We start from the raw sequence: 18162 nt of genomic DNA on the forward strand, positions 1-18162 counted from the left end.
TTCGAAACCAGCCTGGTCAACCCCGTGAAATCCCGTCTCTACTAAAATTACAAAAAAAGTAGCCATGCATGGTGGTGCGTGCCTGTAATCCCAGCTAATCGGAAGGCTGAGGCAGGAGAATCGCTTGAACCCAGGAGGTGGAGGTTGCAGTGTGCCGGGATAGGGCCACTGCACTCCAGCCTGGGTAACAGAGTGAGAGTTTGTCTCAAAAGAAAAGAAAAGACTGTTGAAGCTGCTTCTTCTTCTCTTGTCAGATGTGACCACTTGGTTTTGGTAATTTTGTTCTGAAGGTATGAGAGGGGATGCATGAGTTGGATGCAGTGAGATTTTGGAATTAATACATCAGTTAACAATGATAATTCCAGGTAACTGGAAAATTTGCCTTAAATTTCTCTTCTTAGAATTTCATTAAGCTATACACTTATGTTTTGAATAAATGTTATCTGAATAAATCTGAATAAATGTTATACTCCAATTAAAACATTTACTTTAAAAAAGTAAATGACACCCGGATGGGCGCGGTGGCTCAAGCCTATAATCCCAGCACTTTGGGAGGCCGAGACGGGCGGATCATGAGGTCAGGAGATCGAGACCATCCTGGCTAACACAGTGAAACCCCGTCTCTACTAAAAAAAATACATAAAACTAGCCGGGCGAGGTGGCGGGTGCCTGTAGTCCCAGCTACTTGGGAGGCTGAGGCAGGAGAATGGCGTAAACCCGGGAGGCGGAGCTTGCAGTGAGCTGAGATCCAGCCACTGCACTCCAGCCTGGGCGACAGAGTGAGACTCCATCTCAACAACAACAACAAAAAAAGTAAATGACACCCAGAGCCCATATCATGGTTTGTAATACCATTGTCCAATAAAAGGAACTAGGCCTCCTTAGAGAAATGGCTGATCTAGGGCTGAAGAAGGGAATATACAAGATGAGCCTTGAGCATCTTATAGTTCTAGAAAGTAAGGAAGTGCTCAAAAATCAAAATGATAGGGGTGTGTCAAAGGGACATAGGAGTCAACTGAAAGAGCTCCCAATGGCTAAAGACATTTGAGCAACAAAAAGCCAGTTGTAGTGGCACATGCCCAGCTACTCAGGAAGCTGAGGTGGGAAGATCCCTTGAGCCTAGGAGTTCAAGGCTGTACTGAGCTATGATTGTGCCACTACACTCCAGTCTGGGTGACAGGGTGAGACCCTATTTCTAAAAAAAAAAAAAAAAAAAAAAAGTTATAAAATAAATATCCATGAGTCCATACTGGTATAAAGAAATGATTGAGTAAATAAACAGGGACAAATAGACAAATCTCCTGTACAGAAGAATTCCAAATAATTTATGTAAATACTCTGCCCTCAAAGAGGTGGAGCATAACTCCCCACTGCTTAAGTGTGGACTGTACATATTGACTGTCTTTTAAAGAGTGCAATATGGAAAGAAGGGGGAAAAAGAGTAACTTTGCAATGGAGAAACCTGACACATATCGCCTCAGCCAGATGATTGGTGTTAACACCATCAGTGATGTCATGTTAATAGCATGCACCATTAATGTGATGTCATGAGGATGGCCGTTTACCTCTGTGGCCTTCTTCCCCAAAGCCTATAACCTCTATCTAACCACAAGAAAAATGTCAGACAAACCCAGTAGAAAGACATTCTGGCCAGGAGCAGTGGCTCACCTTATAATCCCAGCACTTTGGAAGGCTGAGGCAGGCAGATTGCTGAAGCCCAGGAGTTTGAGGCCAACCTGGGCAACATGGTGAAACTCCATCTCTACAAAAAAAATACAAAAATTAGCTGGTATGGTGGCACGTGCCTGAGGTGGGAGGATCACCTGAACCTGAGAGACAAGGTTGTGGTAAGTCAAGGTCATGCCACTGCACTCCAGCCTGGGCAACAGAGCAAGACTCTGTCTCAAAAAAAAAAAAAAAAAAAGAAAAAGAAAGAATAAAAGAAAAAATGGCTAGAAGGAAATATAGTATATCAAAATGTTAACAATGGTCATCTCTGAGCGGTAGGTATCATGGATGTTTTTACTGCTTATTTGCTTCTTCTGGGCTTTCTACATTTTCTACAATAAATTATTTTACTTTGAAAAATGAAGAAATATAAAATAAGAAAAGCGGATAATTTATTTGCCTGTCTCTTCCATTAGATTGTGAATTCCTTGAGGACTTAAGGGCTTCAGGAATTGTCTTGCTCACTTTAGCACCCTGGCATCTAGCACTCAGACTGGCACAACATAAGATCTCTGTAAATGTTTAAGTGAAAAGCTTATATTCTTTTCTGCTTTCAGCATAGAGGTTCTTATTTAATGCACACTTTTTTAGCAAATTTGGCCTGCTTTCTAGGGTATAGTTGATAAGAAATGACAGCCTCCAAGATAAATGGAGGACCTGTTAAAGACTATCATTCAATGACAGCAGCAATAGTTATATTTATTATCTTAATTAATTTGGCCCTCATGCCAATCTGTTATTCCACAAACATTTATTGAGCACCTACTATGGGCACAGAATTCCTTTCTTTAAAGAGTTTAAATATAATCTTTATTTATACATGAGGACACAGATTCAGAAAAGTGATTTACTCAGCTCATATACAGAAATCGGTGGAAAGGCTGAGATTCTTATCTCATGCTGTTCACCACCCCACAAGGCTTTTTAACAGTTGATAAATATTTGAATTATTATGGTCTATGTGGCAGACACACAGGTAGACTGGCAGGAAGGAAGAAAGAAAAGGCAGTACGCAGGTAAATTGGCAGTCAGTTAAGCAGGGATGTAGGTCTACCAGTCTCATGAGAATCGGTTGGATTGCTAGAGGCAAACATGGATCTCAGAGAGAAGTGAGTGCTCACAGCAGAACAAGGACAGTGCAGACAGAAACATTACAAAACCAGACCCAAACCTCTGCTGTACATTACAGCCTAATACAGGCCTTGAGTCTTCAAGAACATTTACATTAGTAGTAGTAGTAGTAGTAGTAGTAGTAGTAGTAGTATTTTGGGACAGAGTCTCACTCTGTCACCCAGGCTGGAGTGCAGTGGCACAATCATGGCTTATTGCAGCCTTGACCTCTCCGGGCTCAGGTGACCCTCACCTCAACCTCCCAAGTAGCTGGGACTACAGGCATGCATCACCATGCCTGGCTAATTTTTCTATTTTTTGTAGAGATGAGGTTTCGCCATGTTGCCCAGGCTAGTATCAAACTCCTGGGAAAGTTTAAATTTTGTTTAGGATTATATATATTAGAGGTCAGGGTCTTTTATTATGTCTAGAAAAATTTCTCATTGAAAATGTAGACAGGCCGGGCGCGGTGGCTCAAGCCTGTAATCCCAGCACTTTGGGAGGCCGAGACGGGCGGATCACGAGGTCAGGAGATCAAGACCATCCTGGCTAACCCGGTGAAACCCCGTCTCTACTAAAAAATACAAAAATCTAGCCGGGCGAGGTGGCGGGCGCCTGTAGTCCCAGCTACTCGGGAGGCTGAGGCAGGAGAATGGCGTGAACCCGGGAGGCGGAGCTTGCAGTGAGCTGAGATCCGGCCACTGCACTCCAGCCTGGGCGACAGAGTGAAACTCCGCCTCAAAAAAAAAAAAAAAAAAAAAAAAAAGAAAATGTAGACAGCGTGTTGGCACCTGAAGAGAGAAGCTTTAACTTATCTAGCAAATTCTCTTTTGCAGAATACAATCTGATTATGTGGAATAAAGGCAGCAAATATGTATTTTTATCTAAATAAGCATTTCTAATGGACCTATTCTGTCTGAGTCTAAGGACTAGGTACCTGGAAAGCACGGCTTTTACTTTCAAATCTAAAAATATTTACATTTGTTTACCTATGTATATCTTTGTATACATATAAACATATGCACAGATTACATATGCACACAAATACTCAAGTCGTATTTATTGATCACTTCTAGTGTGCCTAACATGGTGTTGCATGCAGTTAATTCTTCCAGAAGAAACTCTATACCTTAGGTAACCCCTTTCTACAGATGAAGAAACTGAATCTCAGAGAGGGTCAACATTCTGCTGAAGAGGCTGCAGTGAGCTGAAATCGCACCACTGCACTCCAGTCTGGGCAACAGAGTGAGAATCCATCTAAAAAAAAAACACAGATTCTGCTGAAGCTGGAGGCAGAAATGAATCCCTAACCAGGTCTTTTGATTTGAGCTTCATCACAAGCCAGACACTCTGGGCAAAGTACAGATAGAGAGATAAGTTCATGTGACATTCAGGCATGCCTACTCTGAAGTCTGCCTTGATGCCGAGGAGCAGTCAGTGTTTTTCTGAATTTTATTGCCCTGTGCTTTCTATCACTACCCTTACCACACTGTTGTTTGACTTGTCTGTTTGCTTGTTTACTGTTTAATTGTTTACTTGTCTGTCTCTTTCACCAGATTATAAACTCCCTAAAACTCACAGGTCCCTGAAAGGACCTTGTCAGATTTTCATTTCTGTGTACCTGATGCCTGGCACAGACTGAATACTCAATAAGCGTTTCTTGAAGAAAGGAATTAATTAGCCCAAAACAAGGGTGCAGAAGAACTGGGTTCTAGTCTCAGATCTGTAACTGACAACTCGGTGTCCACGGGCAAGTCACTTCCTTCTCTGGGTTTCAGTTTCCCTACCTCTAATATGAGGAAGTCAGATTAAATGACCACTAAAGGGTCATTCTGGCTTGAGCCTTTTATGATGTTATGATGTTAAGAGAAAAAATGTGAAAAGTTAAAGGGACTTCATTAATCACATGATATTATTCTCCTAACAAGAAGAGAGGCTCCTTATTTTGAGACACCCTAAATTGTGTCAGGTTTGATTTGTATTGATACTGTTCACCCAGAAAAATAATTAGCACTGAGAAGTTTTGAGTTCTATTCTAACCTCTTCTACTGTAAAGTTCAAGGCCAAAATTATACAACTATTTCTACAAGTTTTTTAGAATCAATTAACATTTGTCAAATGGAGAATAAAAGAGTCAATCCATTAGTAAGGCTAAGAATCTTACGACTTAGGCAAAAGTCATGATCATGCATCCATTTAGTTATTCAACAGATATTTTTGGTTATTTACTCTGTGCTAAATACTGGCACACAACAGTCAGCAGAATAGTTATAGATTTTACTAGTCTAGTAGAGAAGACAGACATTACTCAAATTATACACAAACTATTAATTACAGACCTTGAAGTGCTACGATTGAATCTTACATTTGTTGCACACTCTTCGGGTTACAAAGGGCTTTTCTCACACGTGATTTCATGGGAAGTCATGTATAGAAGTTAAAAGTACAGATTTTGGTGTTTCCTAGAACTGGGTCTGAGCCTGGCTTACCCACTTACTTACAACTGGGCTTTTGGGCAAGATTCTGAGCTTCTATTTCTCTATCCTTTGAATGGGGAAAAAATAGGACATTTATCACAGGGCTATTATGAGAATGCAATGAGATGATGCATGAAAATACTCAGCACAATGCCTGACATATGGTTCCAAACAGTAGCTATGATTATTACACACATTTTTTCTTTTCTTTTTTTTGAGACGGAGTCTTGCTTTGTCACCCAGGCTGGAGTACAGTGGCACGATCTCCGCTCACTGAAAGCTCCACCTCCCGGGTTCCCGCCATTCTCCTGCCTCAGCCTCCCCAGTAGCTGGGACTACAGGCGCCCGCCACCTCGCCCGGCTAATTTTTTTTGTATTTTTATTAGAGACGGGGGGGTTTCACTATGTTGGCCAGGATGGTCTCGAACTCCTGACTTTGTGATCCGCCCGCCTCAGCCTCCCAAAGTGCTGGGATTACAGGCGTGAGCCACCGCGCCCGGCCTTACACACATTTTTTTCTACATAGCACTTTTTCTTTCTTCTTTCAGAGAAAAGACAGTGTAGTAGGCCATACTTGCATTGCTATAAACAAATGCCTGAGACTAGGGCCGGGAGCGGTGGCTCGGGCCTGTGATCCCAGCATTTTGGGAGGCCAAGGTGGGTGGATCAACAGGTCAGGAGATGGAGACCATCCTGGCTAACAGGTTGAAACCCCGTCTCTACTAAAAATACAAAGAATTAGCCGGGCGTGGTGGCACGCTTGAACCGCAGGCAGTGGTTGCAGTGAGCCGAGATCACGCCACTGGATTCCAGCCTGGGCCAGAGCGAGACTCCGTCAAAAAAGGAAAAAAAGGAAAAAATGAAATGCCTGAGACTGGGTAATTTATAAAGAAACGAGGCTTAATCGGCTCACGATTCTGCAGGATTTACAGGAAGCATGGTTCTGGCATCTGCTCAGCTTCTGGGGAGGCCTCGGCAAGCGTATAATCATGGCGGAAGGTGAAGGGGGAGCAGGTATGTCACATGATGAAAACAGGAATGAGAGCAAGAGAGAGAGTAGGAGGGGGAGGTGCCACACACTTTGAAAGGACCAGATCTCAGAGCAAACTCAGAGCGAGAGTTCACTGATCACCAAGGGGATGCCCCAAGCTATTCAGGAAGGATTCCCCCATGATCCAAACACCTCCCACCAGGCCCCACCTCCAACATTGGAAATTACAATTCAACATGAGATTTGGTGGGGACATGCATTCAAACTATATGAGACAGTTTTGAAATCAGACAGATTTGGGTTCAAATCTCAGGTCTACCACTTACTAGATGCAAAATGATATTTAAAAATACCTATCTAACCAGACGTGGTGGCTCATGCCCGTAATCCCAGTACTTTGAGAGGCCAAGGAAGTAGGATTGCTTGAGCCCAGGAGTTTGAGACCAGCCTGGCTAACATAGTGAGATCCTAATTTCTATAAAGAATCAAAAAATTAGCCGGGTGTAGTGGTGTGCTTGGGGTCCCAGCTGCTTAGGAGACTGAGTTGGGAGGATTGCTTGAGCCCAGGAGATTGAGGCTGCAGTGAGCCATGATCGTGCCACTGCACTCCAACCTGGGCGACAGAGAAAGACCCTGTCTCTAAACAAACAAAAAAAGACCCTGAAAACAAAAAACAAAAACAACCAACAAAACACCTATCTCACAGCATTGTCCATGAGCGTGAATAAAGTGAAGTTTTTAGGGAACCCCAGGAGGGCCGAACACATAACACATCTTTTTGCCTTGGCATCTATCATTATCCTTCACTGGGTAGATGATGGTCAGGGAAGCAGGATCCACTTAATTCAAGCCACAGCAAGTTAAGGCAGAAAGAAGCTCCTGGGGCCCCTCCCTCAGGAGGGAGTGACAGAGGTGGTCCCCAAGACCTGTCTAATTACCATGACCTTGAAAAAGACAGGGGGAGACCACAGAAAGTGTTGAAGAGGTAAAACCTCTTCCCTTTTAGAATTTTTTCAGTAGGGCCTGAAAATTAAATTGACATCAGACAGATTAACAGGAGAAAAGCACAGAAATGTATTTAATGTAAGTTTTATGTGACAGGGGAGCCCTCCTAAGGAAATGACAACCTATAGAAGCAGTTAGAGTCAACTACTTGTGTGGTGAATTGGACAAAGAATAGTAAGTTGTGAAATGTGGTAAGGGAAAGGGGCTTGGACCAGGAAAATTAGGTAGAGAAATGACGAGGGAGATAAGGGTTAGTTTAACAAAGTTTGTTTGTCTAGATTTCCTTTGGCTTCAACTTCCTGTTTTTGATAATAAAAGTGTTACTTTCCTTTTGGTATAGGGAAGACATCTTTCATGTGGGGAATTGTCCCCTGCTTTTCAGAAACAGAATGAAGGTCAGAGTGATCTTCTTGCACTTGCTGTTTTATAAGTGCCTTTAATTCAAAATAGTCGATGTGGAAGAGCAGCGTATTTTGGAGTGGCATGTTCTTAACTCTTTCAAAAGCAAGCTCAAGTCCCCTGGGTCTCGTAAGGGGAAACAGTTGAGTCATCAGACATGAGTAATGGGAGCTGACAGAGCCAGCTCAGGGTGGTCTTGCTGGATATGTGTTGATGTGGGATATTCATGGGTAGAGATAAGGTAATAAACCTAGATACTGGAGGCTGGGCACTATGACTCACGTCTGTAATCCTAGCACTTCGGGAGGCCGAGGTAGGTGGATCACTTGAGGTCAGGAATTCGAAACTAGACTGGCCAATATGGTGAAACTCTGTCTCTACTAAAAATACAAAAAAAAAAAAAAAAAAAAAAAATTAGCTGGGTGAGGTGGCAGGCACCTGTAATCCCAGCTACTCAGGAGGCTGAGGCAGAAGAATCGCTTGAACCCAGGAGGCTGAGGTTGCAGTGAGCTGAGATCAGGCCACTGCACTCCAGCCTGGGTGACAGAGCGAGACTCTGTCTCAAAAAAATGAAACAAACAAACAAAACCTAGATATTGGGGAGTGGGAGAAGAGAACTATCCATTGAACTACAGGGAGAAGATCAAATAAAGTTTACCCCGAAGGCCTCTTCCAGCTAAAGCTGCCAAATTGCCCTGTGACTCTGGGACCCATAGTGGGCCCAGGAAATGGGAGTCAGCAACTCTGAAGCATAAAATCAGAAAGGCACTGAATATTTGGATGGAGTGCCAGGACCCAGGAAGAATGCCTCTTTGTCTACATGCCATCCATGCCAAAGCAAAACAAATTTATCAGCATCTCCTTGAAACTACAAGAAAGAGATTAAAAAGTTTAAGCAACAGAACAGGATAAATGGAAATTGATTGTTCATTATCATCATTACTAATTCAAGAAGGCATAAAATGTTGTTGCTAATCTCTTTACTTGGTGAGCTGATTTTATTACTTTACTAAACATAAATATGTATAAGGGATGAGTCCCTCTAAGCACAGTTTTCCATCTACTTTTATGAGAATAAATGTTTCATGACTTTCTTTTGTTTTTGTTTTTGTCTGTGATCACCCAACCAATCACCAAATTCATTTCCTTTTTTTTTTTTTTTTGAGACGGAGTCTTGCTCTGTCACCCACGCTGGAGGGCAATTATGCAATCCAGCTCACTGCAACCTCCACCTCCCGGGTTTAAGTGATTCTCCTGCCTCAGCCTCCTGAGTAGCTGGGACTACAGGCATCCACCACCATGTCTGGCTAATATTTTGTATTTTTAGTAGAAACAGGGTTTCACCATATTGGCTAGGCTAGTCTTGAACTCCTGACCTTGTCATCTGCCTGCCTTGGCCTCCTAAAGTGTTGGGATTACAGGTATGAGCCACTGTGCCTGGCCTGTTTCATGCCTTTCAACCATACATTCCGATGGTGATTTTCAGCTCTTAACTGTCATAGAGGAGGGTGAAGTAGGGTATTAAAGTATAAGTGCCTCAACTACTTGGTATTCAAGCCACTGCACATGGTAATACACAAATAGTGGGATTCAGACAATCGGACAATGAGAGGAATTTCAGGAATTCTAGAGTCATCCCTTGACATACCTTTACCATTCCTGTAAGTCTTGGTCAGTATTAGCTGCATTTTGTCTTTAAGTTCTTTTTTTTCTCCTTTACTGATAGATGAATGGAAAAAACTATGGGTGCAGTCTAAACATCAACCAGATTATGGTAAATTTCAGCTCACTGCAGGAAAATTTTATAGAGACAAAGAAAAAGATAAAGGTAAATACTGGAACTCAGTATTAGCACATATAATTATTGTATATTAATATACTAATTGGGGAAATTCTGACTTTTATACAACTGTTTTTGTCTGTGATATCACCCAGTCACCAAATTCATTTCCTTTTTTTTTTTTTTTTTTTTGAGATGGAGTCTCTCTCTGTTGCTCAGGCTGGAATGCAATGCTATGATCTCGGCTCACTGCAACCTCCACCTCGCAGGTTCAAGCGATTCTCCTGCCTCAGCCTCCTGAATGGCTGGGACTAAAAGTGCGAGCCACCCTGCCCAGTTAATGTTAGTATTTTTAGTAGAGACGAGGTCTCACCATGTTGGCCAGGATGGTCTCCATCTCTTGACCTTGTGATCTGCCTGCCTCAACCCCCAAAGTGCTGGGATTACAGGCATGAGCCACCGCGTCTGGCCTTTTTTTTTTTTCAGACGGAGTTTCGCACTTGTTGCCCAGGCTGAAGTGCAAAGGTGCAATCTCGACTTACCACAACCTCGGCCTCCTGGGTTCAAGTGATTCTCCTGCCTCAGCCTCCCAAGTAGCTGGGATTACAGGCATGCACTACCATGCCCAGCTAATTTTGCATTTTTAGTAAAGACAGGGTTTTACCATGTTGGTCAGGCTGTTCTCAAAATCCCAACCTCAGGTGATCCACTTGCCTCGGCCTCCCAAAGTGTTGGGATTGCAGGCGTGAGCCACTGCACCTGACCTTTTTTTTTTTGGAGATGGAGTCTCACTCTGTCGCTCAGGCTGGAGTGTAGTGGCATGATCTTGGCTCATTGCAACCTCTGCCTCCACGGTTCAAGCGATTCTCTGGCCTCAGCCTCCCAAGTAGCTGGGACTACAGGCATGTGCCATCACACCCAGCTAATTTTTGTATTTTTAGTAGAGACAGGATTTCACCATATTAGTAAGGCTGGTCTCGAACTCCTGATCTCAGGTGATCCATCCACTTCGGCCTTCCACATTGCTGGGATTATAGGCATGAGCGCCACTGCACCTGGCCCACCCAATTCATTTCTCTTTCCTAAAATAAAAAGTTAGTAAATGGAGTGCTCCCTTTGGCAGCACATATACTAAAATAATTAGTAGATGGAAAAGAATGAACTCTCCACAAAAATAATATGTCCATTCATTGAATAACGGGAGTTCAAAACTAAGCCCTTCCACAAATCCCTGTTAGTCTTCTTAACAAATTTAATAAGTGATTACTATTATTTTCCCAGTTTTTCAGAGGAGCCTTAGATAAGTTATTTGCCCAAGGCTGCATACACAGCTGGCAAGAGGTAGAACCTGATTCTGGGTCTGACTCTAGGGACTATATTCACTTACTGCTGGACTCTTGCTTTCCCCAACCCCCTAGGATTTTAAAAATAGCATGCTGCACTTGAAACAGGGGAAGGCACTGTATAACATCCAAATGTTGTTCTTCCCTAGAGGAGCTTACTGTGATGGAGAGAGGAGCAGACAGACCCTAGGGCTAACTCCCATGACTTACTAGCTGCATAATTTCGGCAATTCTTATTTCTCTGAGCTTCAATACTAGATGGAGATAATAACCATCGCCTGCCATGCTCATTAGACAGGGCTTTTGTTAAGAGCCAAATAATATTGTGGAGGAAAGGTGAGCTCGGAGCACAAGTTCTGCAGGCTTGAGTTTTGTCTGAGAAAGCTTTTGTCCTCTAAGTAGGACATTGATCATTCCCTGAAGTGATTTCCCATCTTCTTCCTCCTGGCTACTGTTATGAATCTTATTTTCATGTTGATTAAAGGAGAGAATTATGAACTGGCTTGAGAATTTTAAATTTTAAATCCACTCTGGAAAACTGTTCCCAGAGTATTAAACGGTATTAAAGGGAAAACCGTTTCCAGAGTAGAGAGAAATTGGAGACAGCATGACCCGTGGGAAGCTGTGCCTTGGTGATGCCAGTGAGGGTAGTCTGCTCAGCCACCCATCTCCTCTCAGTGTGATTTCTTGGTGGTTGTCCCTCACATTGTATCCCATTCAGGTTCATTAGATTCCTCCTTGTTCTCTAGAAGAGTCCTGGGTTACAAAAGAGGCTTAGAGAGAAGGCAGGTGGAATTGAGCTACAAAGTAGTGTTTGGGAGAATAGAGACTCAAAACTTGGTCTTGCCTGCGGGTTCAGTGCTCTTTCCCTTGTGCACACTCCCTCCTCCATGAAGTCTTCCCTGGCTACTCTAGCTGTTCTTGGGGTCTTTGGGGGAAGCAAGCATACTTTGTTTAATTTTATTTTGTTTTGATTAAGACGGGTCTTGCTCTGTCACCCAAGCTGGAGTGCAATGGTGTGATCGTAGCTCACTGCAGCCGCAAACTCCTGGGCCCAGTGATTCTCCCACCTCAGGCTCTGGAGTAGCTGGGACTACAGGCATGTACCACCATCTCCAACTAATTTTTAAAATTTTTTGCAAAGACAAGGTCTCATTATGTTGCCCATGCTGGTCTTAAACTCCTGGCCTCAAGCAATCCTCCTGCTTTGACATACTGAAGTCCTGGGATTAGAGGCATGAACCACCATGCCAGGTCAAGCATATTCTTTAAAATGTAGACAGCTCCTAACATAATGTCAGACGTGAAAGTGTTTACTACAGAGCCTTGTGTACAATAAATGCTCATGAGATGTCTAATTCAGAACCTGTGATTCTTCCGTGTAATTTAACACATACTTATTGAGCCTTTCTTCTATGCCAGGTCCTGTTCCAGATTCTGGGAATATAAAGAAGTCCCTGTTTTTCAGAAGCTAAAAATTATTCAAAGAGACTGAAATAAACCTAGTTTCAACATAGTGTGACCCAGGAAAGTACAGAGAGCTGTGGGATCATAAGGAAGGACCCAGCTGGGTGCGGTGACTCACGCTTGTCAGGAGTTCGAGACCAGCCTGGCCAACATGGTGAAACCCCATCTCTACTAAAAATACAAAATTAGCCAGGCATGGTGGTGGGCACCTATAATCCCAGCCACTTGGGAGGCTGAGGCAGGAGAGAATCATTTGAACCCAGGAGGCGGAGGTTGCAGTGAGCCGAGATTATGCCACTGCACTCCAGGCTGGCGACAGAGCAAGACTCTGTCTCAAAAGAAAAAGAAAAAGGAAGGACCCTCACCAAGTACGAATAATGATAGCCCCTTGTATTTTATGTTGACGGTTTACAAAGTACTTCTCAGATCTCTCACTCACTTGACCTTCAATAGGACTCCTATGACATAGGAGTAATTCTCCACATTTTGCTGATGTGGAATTGAAACTCAGAGAGTTAACAGAGCCCTAACCAGTAAGCTGGGCAGCAGCATGGAATAATAGAAAGACCACTAGCCTGGAAGCCAGGAGACTTGGCTTGTATAGCATGATTCATTTGTGACTCTATGGTCTTGGATAAGTAACTTTTCCTCACTGGGGCTTGGCCTGCTCATTTATAAAGTAATGTGGTTAGACTAGAAAGACTCTGAGATCTATTATTGCCCTGATACTCTCTGGAGGAGGAAGTAAAGTCTTGTGGTTGAGGATGGGGGCTCTAGAATTAAACGAACTGGTTGAGTGATCCTGCACCAGTGAAATAGCCTCAATGGCTTCATGATAAAGCAGAGAAATTAGGAGAACTCACTTCATGGGGGTTATTATGAAGCTTAAGTACAGTATTAATATATATGAATGAAACACATTGGCAATGAGTAAGTGTTCAGTGAATGTTAGCAATGATTACTATTTGATCTACTAGGCTATGGTAGGAAGATGTCTGGAAAGTGCAGGGGCTCTTTGTACCACAGCACTTTTGTAGGGTAGAACCTCATTCTGGTCACCCAGGGGAGACTCAGAAAAACAGTTCTTTGTTTTGTAAAGTTGTAGAACAGTCTTCAAGTATCTCTTGAAAATCAGAGATAGCATGGTATGGGGAAAGAATAGGACAAACATGGCTTAAAATTCCAGCTTGGCTCCTTACTAGCTATGTGGCCCTAGGCAGGTCACTCACCTCCTTATGACTCAGCCTCCTGATTGTAAAGTGGAAATAATACTCGTTTTGCAGGGTTGCTCTGAGGCTTGAATAAAAGAATGTGTGCAAAGCTTTCAGCACAGGTATGGAAGAAAATACCAGAGATTGGTGAGGTTAAGTGCTGGATCTCTCTGGCTGCTTTTTGGGTAATTAAGTCTGAAGACTCTGTGCTTTCTGCTTCTAGGTCTCCAAACCAGTGAAGATGCTAAGTTTTATGCCCTCTCAACCAGGCTGAAACCATTCAGCCATGAGAATGAGACCTTGGTGGTTCAGTTTTCAGTAAAACACGAGCAAAGCATCGATTGTGGTGGCGGATATGTAAAACTCTTTCCTGCCACCACCAGGATCTGAGTATTACATCATGTTTGGTAAGCTGTCTGATAACAGTCCCTGTCAGCTACATTAGGTCCTAATGACAGCCACTGTAGTTGTTGAAAACGTTCAGATTCACTTGGAACAGAAAATGTCTAATATGATAACTCCACCCCTGTCTCCACGTAGTAGGACTCTTCAAAGACCTGAAAAAAGCAACTTTAAACCTGAATGTTAATGTAAGTAAACCACAGAGGTGAGGAGGCACATGGTACCATATTAAGAAATCTATAGCACAGGGAGACATTCTCCAGTTGTCAGAAGAGGAGAAGGAGGTCATCAGCTATGTAGACCCTCTCAAAGGTACACTACAATAAAGCACTGTACTCCACCTCAGTGAGAGAAAGGCACAGGAGGTCAGGGAAGTGACCTTTTTTTAAAGTATCTGAAATGTGTCCAGAGTGTTGCATCTGTAACCTAAATATGTAACTAGGCCTCCTTGGGGCAGTCCAGATCTTTCTTAAGCATGTGTGTGCTTTGGAGAGTCAGAGAGTGGTAACATGGGAGGTAAGGCTGAAAATTAAATTAAGGCTGGTTGCAGTGGCTCATGCCTGTAATCCCAGTACTCTGCGGGGGTCTGAGGTGGGTAGATCACCTGAGGTCAGGAGTTCAAGACCAACCTGGCCAACATGGTGAAACCCCATCTCTACTGAAAATACAAAAATTAGCTGGGCATAGTGGTGGGTGCCTGTAATACCAGGCAGGATAATTGCTTGAACCCGGGAGGTGGAGGTTGTAGTGAGCCGAGATTGCACCACTGCACTCTAGCCTGGGTGACAGAGCAAGACTCCATCTCGAGAAAAAAAAAAATTAGCTGGGCATGGTGGCGGGCCCCCATTATTCCAGCTACTCAGGAGGTTGAGGCAGCAGAATTACTTGAACCTGGGAGGCAGAGGTTGCAGTGAGCCAAGGTTGCACCACTACACTCCAGCCTGGGCGACAGAGTGAGACTCTGAGACTCCGTCTCAAAAAGAAAGAAAAGAAAAGAAGAGAAAATTATATTAAATCTATTCCTGACAGTTGGCAGATAAGGCTTTCTGGGCTTAGAGACACTGATGATCTCTAGAGTTCCTTCTGGAGTTTTTACAAAGCATAAAGGGTCCCAGGCTGTATTTCTAGGTAGGCTTGGGTTTGAATACCAACAATGCTACTTACTAGCTGTTTGAGTTTGAGCAACCTGCTTAACTGTTCTGAGCCACCATTTTCCCAGCTAAAAGTGGGGGATAGTGACACCTACTTGTTGTAAGAATTAAATGACATGGTATAAAATGCCTGGCACAGAAGGGGTTTCTGGTTAGGTTTGGTCAATGGGAACCCTGGGAGATCAGAGGTGGAAAAGACAGTTGTGTTCCTCAACTGAAAGTCAGTGTCTCTCTTGCCTGTCTTTTCCACAGGATTCTTTCTTTCAGGCTCTGGCAAGCACTCCTTCTAGCCCCTTTAGGCCTAGGGGTCGAACCCCATTGTTGCTAGCCCTGAGCACAGCACTGTACTTTATGTTTTCACAATGTCCTGCCCCAACCTTTGTAAATCATCCTATTATTAAATCCTTCTCAAACGATCCCAAATTTGATTGTGCCATCTATTTCCTGCTGGGACCCTGATTAACACACATGCTGTGTTTGTCTTGGGTCTTGGCCTTAGACCAGGCAAACTGCCTTAAAGTTATGTCAAATTATGCTTTGGGGTTTAATTTCCAGGCCCTGACATTTGTGACTTTGGCAACAACGAAGTACAGGTCATCCTTCATTACTGAGGGAAATACCATGAGAACAACACCATCAAGTGCAGGGTGAGCGTGTGCTGGTCCTCAGCCAAGGGGGAAGGAGATGTATTTTATATGTGTTATTTAATTCTTACAAAATCCTATAAATTAAAACTGTCATCTCCATTTTGCAGGTTAAAAAGTAGATCTGGAGAAATGCTGTAAATTGCAGGATTTCATAAAGGAGCAGTTGATCCAAAAGCCTAAGAAGTTATATGAGGTCCTGTTGTGGAACAATACTTGGCATGGCCCAGTTCCCCACTGCTAGACATTGGAGAGGATGGGGGAAGGAGGGAGTGTTGGACTTAGAAACGGGAAAGGGGGGTCAGTTTATCATAGTAACATCAAGTTAGAGACACCTAGGTTGGCTAGAAGATGGTAGGTGGATTTCATCAACAACTCAACAGGCATTCACCAAATACTAACTCTGTGCTGGGCCTTAGGCTGGGGACAGAGTGGGCCAGACATGGCCTTTGACTTCACAGAACTCACAGTCAATGAAGGTAAGAGTCAAACAGAGTGACTACCTAGTATGATGGGCATCTGTGGGAGCACAGAAGAGGACCCCTACCCAACCTGGAGGCTTAGGAAGTACTTCCTAGAGAAGAGTTCCCCTGAGCTGCACTTTGAAAGATGAACATGACTTGATCTTGTGAAGTGATAAGACAATTTTAGGGAGAACTGAATTCTTAGAAAAGGTAATCACAGGAGAAAAGTCAAAGCAACTTGAGAAAGAGTAGCACTGCAAGTGGGAGCATAGAGAGAGGCAGGAACCGAGCCTAGAGAAGCCTACAGGAGTCATTGGAGAATGAGTGTTTCACACCCAAGGCCTTCTTTAGCAAGACGGTATAAAGGCTGTACCATGCAGTAGCTCTCTGAGGTCCTCCTCTGGGGCAGGCCTCATGCTGGAAGCTGCAGACACAACAGATAAATCATATATGACTCCTGCCCACAGTCTAGTGGGACAGGCAGAAAGACAGGTAAGATCAGAGAATGATGAGAGCTGCAGTGCAGGGAAAGATGAAGGCTAGGGAGACAAGAGGACTGTGTACTAGGAGAAGAGGTCCAGAATCCATATAGGGTTAACCAGAGAAAAGGGTTAAAGAGTATGGTAAGGTTTGTTTGTGACTATGTGGGTGGTGGCATTCAGGGAACTGAGGGTTTGGTGCATTTAATGCTTTGGATCTAAAGATGTTCAAAATGGAACTGAAATATTCCCCCAGTCCCTTTATAGATCAATAAAGACACTCACCTGTATACTCTGATTATTCGCTTCAGTGCTACTTATGAGGTTAAAATTGACAACCAGCAGGTGGCAGCTGGGAATCTGAAGGAGGATTGGGACTTCTTGCCTCCCAGGAAAATAAAAGACCCCTATGCCCAGAAACCAAGGAAATGGGATGAATGCCTGCACATAGAGGATCCAGAAGACAAGAAACCTGAGATCAGAAGGCGTTTGGCTGGGAAGCAGGTGGGGTCTCAGCTGTGGAAATAGGAGAAGGAGGCTGGGAATGATGGAGCAGAGACCGGAGACATCAATCCCTCAAGGAGGTATTCAGCTAGATATTGTTTTCCAAAGAGGCATGGAGGGAAGAGGGCAGCCACTTACTTTTGTTGGGGATCTAGCAGCCTCTGTGAACAGTGTGTTATGATCCCTCTTTTGTGGATAAGGAAACTGATGCTTAGAAAATGAAGTAACTTGCACAAGCATATACGCGTTAGAATCAAGATTTGAACCTACATCTTTTTGACTCTTAAGTTATCAATATGGGGAAGGTGTGGAGTATACTCATTGGCTCATTATTATTATTCTGGAAAGCTGTACTGGATATAGCTATGAATAGAATAACCCTTGCCCTCTAGGGATTCTGAATATAGTAAGGGAGGTGGATAAGAAAACAAAGATCAAAATATGTGATCAGTGCTGAGAGCCAGGGAGGCAAGCCAGTGAAAGCCCAAAAGAGGATCTCAGCCCAGCCTGAGTTGAGGTGTAGGCAACGGTCTGGGAAAGAGAAGGAAATGCTTGAGTGAGTGAGTTAACTTAGGAGTTGGGAACATAAACTCTGGGGTCAGGCAGATATGGGTTTGAGCACCACCATTTTCTAACTATGGGACCCCATCCTACTAGCAGTGAACCCTGCACAAGGAGCGTAACTGCTGTGAAAGTTCAATTTTGCAAATGGGAATTATTTTAATACTTATGTGTGAAGATTACTGTGAAGATTAAATGAGCTAATAAAAAATACATAATATAGTGCCTGGTATATAGGAAGTCCTTAATGTATGGCCTTTATAGATTAATAATATGCTGAATTTCAAATAATAGATTTATTAGAGAAAAGTAAGTGGGGAACTGGGGTGGAGGGAAGACATTCCAGACCCAGGGAACAGCAGAAGCAAAGGCACAGTTGTTAGTTGGGAAATAACATGGTGTGTAAAGAACTGAAAGCAGTAGTTCAGTATTTGGGGAACATAAGG

General features: G+C 43.4%; 1 pseudogene; it reads left to right on the top strand.

Annotated features, from left to right (window-relative positions):
• Window positions 1-6304: 6304 nt before the first annotated feature.
• Window positions 6305-18162, top strand: part of LOC119626238 (calreticulin-like) — a 24132-nt pseudogene continuing 12274 nt past the window's right edge.

Source organism: Chlorocebus sabaeus, chromosome 20, assembly GCF_047675955.1.
Source record: "Chlorocebus sabaeus isolate Y175 chromosome 20, mChlSab1.0.hap1, whole genome shotgun sequence".
NCBI classification, from domain to species: Eukaryota; Metazoa; Chordata; class Mammalia; order Primates; family Cercopithecidae; genus Chlorocebus; species Chlorocebus sabaeus.